We start from the raw sequence: 9,250 nt of genomic DNA on the forward strand, positions 1-9,250 counted from the left end.
GGAGTCCAGAAGATTCCACAGCATTCCAATGTAATTTGTGTAGTTGCAATTCATAGGCGGGGATTTTGCTAATTGTGAATGATCATACCCATATACCCTATTTATGAATGATTGGAATTCATTAACATACACGTTTAACTATCAAATCTGATGTTTAAGATGCGTTTGTGAATCTGGAGGAGAGTTTTCGGGAAGGTCCGTTTTACGCACAAATTACTCCAAATTTACTCATATATTTACGAAAGTTTCATTAATGAGGCCCATTCAAACTATACAGAACGTACATCTTTAGGGGTCGTGAAGTAATTACTTATTCAAAATAAATACCTACTCAAGAGAGTATGCGAGTTCGGACGCACCCTTTCGGCTGCTTTTAAGTCCATTTTTTATGCCCTTCCTTCGCTAACTTCCCTCCGTCTTGTTCACTCTGATGTACGTCATTGCTTACGTTGCATGAGTGCCCACTACTGGCGGAACCCTTGCAATGTGTTTAAATGGAACACCCTAACACCGTGTCTACACCAGACGTGAGCGGCGCAATGCGACACGACAGAAGATAATAGAACCCATTATAATCGTTGATGTTGTCTACACTGGATATAGCACGACGCGAGCGACAAATCTCAGACAGTAAACTTATGCCTCGTTCTATTTATGACGTACTAACACGATGGACAAATGCTTTGTAATGGGCGCAGACAGCGCCCGTTACAAAGCATCCAGCTGTCCAGTATAGACAGCTTTTAGCTGTTGCGACGCGAGCAACAACGGTCGCATCCAGTGTAGACACGGTGTAAGCCCTTGATCGCTTGGAATCCACAATGGAGCTGATTATTATTTACGCACCATTCTATATAAGGTATATGTGCTTGGGCTGTTGATGAATATAGTTATAATAGGATTTAGGCTAGAAACATAGTTTACGCAAACACAAATGGTTGGCCATCACATTGCAATTACACTGGGTCAAGGTTTGGCTGGTTAGGTCCATTTTAACTACAACATTATGTAGACAAAAAGCATCTTGACTCACAGTCAAACTCAATCTCATGGGAAAACAAGATTTTACAACATGGTGATTTTCTATGAATTTTTACAATTTTTTTTTTTCAGAAAAAAGTAAGCAAGAAGGTCTATCGTTAAACCTAACCATAAGTGGTGCATAGGCAGATCGTACAAAAGAAAGACCATACAATTAGCCAATGATTCGCCAAAACGTAAAATAGATACGAACTGTCATGAGTGTGTGTTGCTGTCACAGATTGAAAAGTCCAAGGATGAAGATGAGTCAGGAAATCCAAAATGCATGTTTTAATAAGAAAATAAGCTCAGATAACGTAATAAAATGTGACAGAGTGTCTACACACAAACAATAACAGACACTGCTCTGGGTCTGCTAGTATTATGAATTGGGGCTAGAGCCTCTCCAGACATTGCAGAATGGCCTCCCTCCATTTGAGTCCTTGCATGTCTGGAGGTCTACTTGCTGGTCGTAGTTTGCCCCGATTCAATACAGCGATTTGAGTGTGTTTTCATCAAAACTAGAATGCTCAGCAAGAAGGCAGAACGGAAGAGTATAGTCTAAAAGTGAGAGGTCTCTCTGTGCCAAAGCAACAAATTGTGCTGCTAATGCTAAATCTTTTGGGTCGGTTATTCTGTCACAGATTTAAAAGTCCAAGGATGAAGATGAGTCAGGAATTCCAAAATGAATGTTTTAATAAGAAAATAAACTCATATAATCTAATACAACATAACAGCATTTCTACACACAAACAATAATGACACCGAACTGAGGAACCAAAGAAGCTTAAGTATACAATGTTAACGAATTCAAATACGAACAGTTGTGATGATTAAATAAAACGTGAACAAAGACAACAGGAATTAATGACAAGCAAACTGAAAGTCCATGAAAATTAAACTAAACAAAGAGCTGACTAAATAATCGTGACAGTTGCCATTTAAAATGAGCTAGTTTTGGAAAAAAAGTAAAAACCTAACCGTCAAGGTCTCAGTATACTTCCGGCAAAATTGAAGAACAAACTGGTGTTACGTAATTTCGAACAAAATCAGGCCAAACAAAGTTCGTTTGAAGTTTGTTTCTGGAGTTCGAAACAGCTTGTTAAAGAAAACTTTGTGGAAAAGATGCTCTGGGGTGCGTTTCCCAAAACGAACTATGGTCGCAAGTTCCGTCGTTACCAATAGAGTTCTATGGGACTTACGACCTTAGTTGGCTAACGATGCTGTCGGGAAATGCACCCCTGGCTGTTTTTTTTTTTTTTTTTTTTTTTATCATTATAAATGTACAAACGCCACTCTTTTTTTTTTTTTTTTTTTTTTTAAATATGGGGTGGTTTCTTTGTAATCTCTGTAATATTTGTATTGTCTGCATACTTTATTTGATGTAGTTGTATCTGTAATATTCTGTTACACATATGTTAACTGCCATACTCTCTTGGAGCTCTACTCTTGATAATTGATTTCAGCTGATTGTCCCTAATTAGTAATCTACAAAGAAAAGGGTGAATGTTTGTTGTAATATGAGCACTGAAGAAAGCAATGTGCTGAAACGTCTATTCATGCCTGTCTAGCTTTTAATTCACATGCATTTTGCACATATTGCACTATGCAGTTTATGAAATTTAAAAAACAAGCTAGACTTTTTTCAGTCAGTCTGGACTGCACTCATTGTGCGGTTAGCAATTTTCTTGCTTGTTTGTAAACACCTTCGAACCATTGGTCCGTGGTGATGACATAATAGGCTCTGAGATAATGTGGCTCTGAGAGGCTCCACCTTCTTTAAGGTACAAATCTTCTCTGGTTAATTTGTACTGTTCAGTCTGTCGACATCAGATGCGAGTAAAAACATGAACACCCTGGAAAGCTGAATTATAGTAGAAATTAAAGTCGTAATTCTAAATAAATGAGACACATACACTTTTTTCAAGTTTAATACTGTAAAGCTGCCTGCTTTAAAGCAATCTATTGTATAAAGTGCTATATAAATAAACATGATGTGACTGGAGTGCTGAATTGCAGAGCTGGTGCAAAAATATTCACATCACTATAATCAGATGCTTTCTTAACTGCTGTTTTGTCATCACTGTCATTTTTGTTGTGTGTTTATTTTCTTGTTGAGAAGAAATCGTGCAGCACATATTTACATATTCATCTAAACATTGCTTTCAGCAGTGTTGGCGGCGTTGGGGTGTTTGCTAACAGTATTTCGGTATTGCTAAAGGTATTTTGAACTTCTTTTTTACCCCTAGGTGAAAAACGAAAAATAGCCTTGCTGTGAGTATATCGGGACCAAGGCATAAGCAGATCATACAAAAAGTGTAGGAATGAAAAAAAAATCATTATTATTTTTTTTTTTTTTTTTTTTGCTCTTGCAAACAATTCTAACTCAATTTCAGGGATTTATTTTTTATTATTATTATTTTTTTCCAATAAAGACTGAAAGAGTTAAGCTTAGTGATGGTGACATTAAAGTCATGCAACCATGGTATAATGTATTTAATAATTGATGATCTTTACAATGGAACTAAATCAACATTGAACTGACTTCAGCTGAACTGACAAGTTTTTTTTTTCTTTTTTTAAATGCTTTACAGCTGAATTGAACTATGTTTGCATCACTGAATCATTGTTTTCCTGTTGTTCACTGTAAAGCTGCTTTGAAACATTCTGTATTGTATTAAAGCGCTATAAAAATAAAGGTGACTTGACTTGTACCTCAAGTTTAGCTTTTAACTTCTGCTAATTTTATTTAGGCTTCAAAATTCATAAAGGTCATGTTCATTTGTGAAGATTATCATGATGAACAAAACATGTAAGCAGGAGGGAAAAGTGCCATATAGATATCTTTAATAGTATCTCTATCTCATAATTTGGCAGCAGGTAGTCTTATATCAGGCTACTGTCACTTTAAGACCTGACGCACAGATCCATTTTAGCCTACTGATACACGTTTCTTTTCTTAACTTGAAGCATAACTGACTGCGTTTACATGAATACTCTCCAAGACCAGCATTTTGACATAATTTTGTGTGTATTTGACTATTTAAGTGCAATGAGCAGTGAAAACAAACTCAATTTATTATTTTATAAGAGGCGGCTTTGTGCGCGCACAATTTGGGTGTGAGCACGAAATCTGCGGGAAGGAGTAAAATAATGCAAAATAATGCGAAATTCTTGCAATCCCATGCAGAAATTCAAGCCCTGTAATGCCAACAATATTCATCCGGAGCAAATGAAATGAGTGAGTCAGGGGAGGAGGGGCAACTCGCTGTCGGAGAGATGAGACAGCGAGAAAGTGTAGCTGGTATCGTGTATCTGTTCTGCGGAAAATGAGTATTGGAAGCATTTCAGATATTTCAGTATTAATAGCGAAAAACCTATATATTTTGACAACACTACATTGCACTTAGTTTATTGTTTTAGATGCCTTTTTAAAAGACTACTATTGATAAAAATGTATATTATGTTGTAGGCTATATAAAATACCCGACAAAGTGGCTAATAGGAGTGACTGTATTACAAGCCACTGCTAAAATCTACCCGCATTTGTCGGGTTGGCGGGTATTAAAGTGCCCCTATTATGGATTTTTGAAAATTACCTTTCAAGTGAATGAAAACATCCTGCAAAGTTTTAAATCTGAAAGTGCACCGTATATTAAGTCATTGTCTCTCAAAGGTAAGAGTCGACTCTGAATCAATTAAACGAGTCATTTGTAAAACGAATCTTAAGCCGTTTCGTTGTGACATCACAACAAAACAGTAGCATATTGCCCGCCCACTTATTGCGTGCGCAGACGCCAGGGAAAACTTGAAACCTGAACCTTGTGCTGTGTGTTCCCATCATTTTACTGACGACTGCTTCTTCAACCTAAATGTGTTCAACGAGGGATTCGCAAGCCGATTGTTATTGAAGGATGGGTCAGTACCCAGTTTATTTGGACCAGCTCTTTCCTCCTCTGAATCACAACCTGTGTGCGATTAATAATTGTTGCCACGTTTGACAGACTGACTGTTTTGTAGGAAAGAATGTAATTATAATTCTCACAGAGAAAATAATTTAAATTAGTTAAGTTTTTAAGGAGCCAAGATATAAAACTGCCCCCAAACAAAAAGACTTACCTGATGTGCAATCTAACTGAAACAGCACAAGTCTATATGTCCTCTAAGTAAAATAAATAAATAAAAATCTTCTAGATAAAAATGCGATTAGCAAGGACTAAAATCCAGTGTCTAACATCCACACAGTTCTGAGTTTTAGTTCAATGGCCTAAGTAGAGTAACGTTACTGGACTGAAACCCTTATACCAGTGGTCGGCAATAGGAGGCCCCGTCACATCAGTGTAGACAATATCATTATAATGGGTTCTATCTTTTATAGCGTCGCTTCACGCCACACCGCACCACGCCGCTCGCGTCCGGTGTCGGTGTTATAGTCTTTGAAAACAGCGACAACTTTGTTGCACATAAGACACACCGGCTTTGCATTCATAAAACTAGGTAGGATGAACGCATAGTTGTCTTTCCATTCTTCTTTGTATGCCCTATTTTCGCTGACAACTTTCCTCTTTAGACTCTTTGATAGTGCCATTTTCTCTCACCAGCTAGCTTAAATGTTAACATCTCACTCTGCACACAACGTAATAGCATACCTCCAGCATGCAAACAATTTAAAAAAATGCAGTTTAGTACGTGAGGATGCCAAGGAATAATTCTGGGTGTAAAAGTAGGCTACATCAAATAATTATTACAATAAGTTTGGCTCCATTGTGTAACAAGCTAATTAAAATGATACACATTTATTATTCACAATATAGAAACAGGAAATAAAACATAGTTTGTTAAGAGCATGGCTCAAACATGCCATTAATGGGCTTATTCAAGTTATATTTATCCATTCTGCATCTCCCACATATGTGTGTTTTAGCAAGGTGGTCTGTGTTGCAAGTTGGTGAATGAAGATACTTGCCAGGTTACATCTCACTACTCTGCTTTATTAATTTATCCAGTGTAAAACCCGGACACAGCCACACAAATGTGGCTTTTTGTTAATGACTGTCCTACTACAGGATTTAACACAGAGTAACAGCTCAATACCAGTTAGAAAAGGCACTGTAACAGTCTTTTACAGTTAATTCTAGTTGCATTTTTCAGTTAATTTCTTAAATTATACTTTGACTATGTTCTGGCCCGCCATCTTTTTTTTGGCCCAATGCCAAACTTAATTGCCGACCCCTGCCTTATACGGTTCAGTCCGTACATGTCAGTGACGTCTCCGCATCCAAATTCTGAGCCAGACTCACCACATTCTCTGTAGCATGCACAAGTATTTAGCCTGTGTGTGTTGTAGGTCTCCGGCTAACCAGCTAACATATACCATGACGCATAACGCATATACCATAACTGTTTGTGTGTTTACCACCGAGCTGTGGGCTAGATTCGCTAACATAAACACAAAACAACTTAATTCCTCTCTTGAGTCTTTATTTTTAGAGCAGAGCGGAGCAACATTATTATTACAATATAATGTAAGTGATGCAAGCACTGTATACTGTACTCCGTGTTAACCAGCAGAAGTCATCCGACCAATCACCGCAGATTAGCGTCATGGAAATAAGGGGTTTGGCAAAATGAATCGCTGAGCAAATCGTTTGGGAGTCACTGAGCAAATAAAGTAAAAATAAATGCATATTATAAGACAATTAAAGTGTTTTTTACCTTGCATGCTTTTAAACCTGTTGTTGGGGACTTCCAAAACAAAAATAGGAACCTTTCAAATGCCATAATAGAGGCACTTTAATGTCAAGCCCTGCATGTAAGCATCATAAACTTTTGTTGGTCACATAGGCCCTATCTCGAATTGAACCCTAAAGGCCTGTTCACACCAAGAAGGCTATAGAAATAGTAATAATAACAATTTCTTCACACCAAGAAATTATAATGATATATTAGCGTCTACACCAGTGGATAGCATTCTGTTCATTCTAAGCGCATGTTGCAGTTATGTCATCTGCCACTTTAAATGCTTGAGCTCTTTAAAGTCTAGTGGATTTAGGGGGCATTTGTGAGCACCCTTCTGAAACCTACGAGCAGATACACGCACATGGAGGCCATTGTAAGTCCACAAGACAGTAAATGCAAGTGTACCATTTGGGACAGGGCCATAGCAGTTTGCACACCTCCAGAGGTCATCCACCAGCTGAGCAACTACCATTGAGAATAACAGGAATGCAACCGATAGCTCATTTCAGGCCTTATAATGAAAACTGAATCTGAATTGAGTTCATTTGCACATCTGTTTCCATTTTCTCACTGTCACTGCACAATACAGTAAACACTGGGCAGGTCTCCACCAGAGCTCCATGTGCTAATCGTACAATATTTTACCTTTCAAACAGCCTCACTGCATTGATGCTGTGCTTTCTCTTCACACCGCGAGTGCGCGTTGTATGAGAGCACCTCAGGGGATGTTTTTGAGCAGAGTGTGATATGGTGTTACGCCACGTTTAATTCCAGTGTGATAGCTGGAAGGGGCGTCTGGAGGGGTCTCATTGCTCATTTTATTGCATCATCATTTTGATGCATGTTTTTCCCTTTTAGGGCAAATCTTTCAAAACACTAGTATGTGTTTAACTGAAGCTGCAGACACATGCACTCTACTGTTATCTGAAGCCCACTTTATCATATTTTTATGGAAGCCCATTTCTGTCACATAATAAAAAAAAAAAAATCATGTTTTCATAAATATTAATTATGACATAAAAAGTTATATTTATGAGATGAAAACTAATTATGAGATTAAAAATCAGAATTATGACAACTATGATTTTTTACGTCATAATTTTGACTTTTTAATCTCAGAATTCCGACCCTTTTTCTCATAATTATGATTTAGTATGTCATAATTATGAGAATGAAAATGTTGGAATTATTATAAAAAGTTAAAAAGAAAAATTATAGCATATTAAATCATGATTATGACAGTCAAAATCATGACTAAAAATAATTATGAGATTTAAAAAGTAGAAATTATGAGATAAAAAGTCAAAACTACTTTGTCATAATTTACTTTTATGCCATAATTTCGTCTTTTATTGTAATTATAATTTTTTTAGTCGTAATTTGAACTTTTAATGTCATAATTTCTACATTTATGTCATAATTTTGATTTACAAAGCATGATTTTTTTGTGTGGCTGAAATGGACATATTTTCAAGGGTTCAGATCTAGTTTTTGATTGAATTGTGTGTTTTAAAGTAAAGACAATGACCAGTTTAATTTTGTTTACAGCTGTCAGCATCCAGGAAATTGTAACCGCTCTGTTTATCCCCTGCTTCATAGGTGTTGCACATCAGTTTCCATACTGTTACTCCGTAGTGCTGTCTCTTCCCATGTGCTGCTTTTGGGAGATTGCACAGAGGCCCAAGGTGGCTGCTGATGGGCTTTTGCACTCTAGAGACAGTGGCTAATGAAGCTGAAGTCTATACTCATCAGCCGTGAAGCCAAACAGCCCGACTTGGGAGACAGAGAGACGGAAACAAGCCTCCTGTGGGAATAACTACACGAACTGGGAGGAAGCTTTCCTTCAGCGCTGATCGTGGACCAACTTGCCCTGCTCAGATCACACAGGAAACCATTATAGGGAACAAAACACTGGCCTCCTATCAGTAGGAAAACATTGTACAGAAGGGAGATGACGTAGGGGAACATTTTAGCACAAGTACGTCATAACATGGATTAATGAGGTCAACATTCTAACGTGTGAGTATCATGGGTAATAAATGTATTATCCTTTCCCCAATGTTTTTTTTTCAGCCACCAAAATTGCAGTTAACACTTTACACAGGGCTTCAAAAGTAATATTTTTGTTCATTTTTAGAGAATCAGTAAAAGGTTGAAATGCTGTTTGTTCACCTTGCTAGGAAGTTGTTTATTTTACATGTATTTTTGGAGGGATTCACAATTTTTTCAACTGTATCATCAAATATTGAGACATGTCTGAGTACATTTTATAATCCAGATTTGTGTGATTTCATGAAATCACATATACAAATACACATTTTAACAAAAATAAATACATTACTTAAATTTTTAACCCATATGCTATAAAAATTGTATACATAATTTACATACATAATTTGTCCCCCCCCCCCCAAAAAACAAATAAATAAATAAATAATAAATTAAATTAAATTAAAAAAAAAATCAGCTATAATGCAGAACATACACAGAA

Source organism: Ctenopharyngodon idella, chromosome 7, assembly GCF_019924925.1.
Source record: "Ctenopharyngodon idella isolate HZGC_01 chromosome 7, HZGC01, whole genome shotgun sequence".
Taxonomy (NCBI): domain Eukaryota; kingdom Metazoa; phylum Chordata; class Actinopteri; order Cypriniformes; family Xenocyprididae; genus Ctenopharyngodon; species Ctenopharyngodon idella.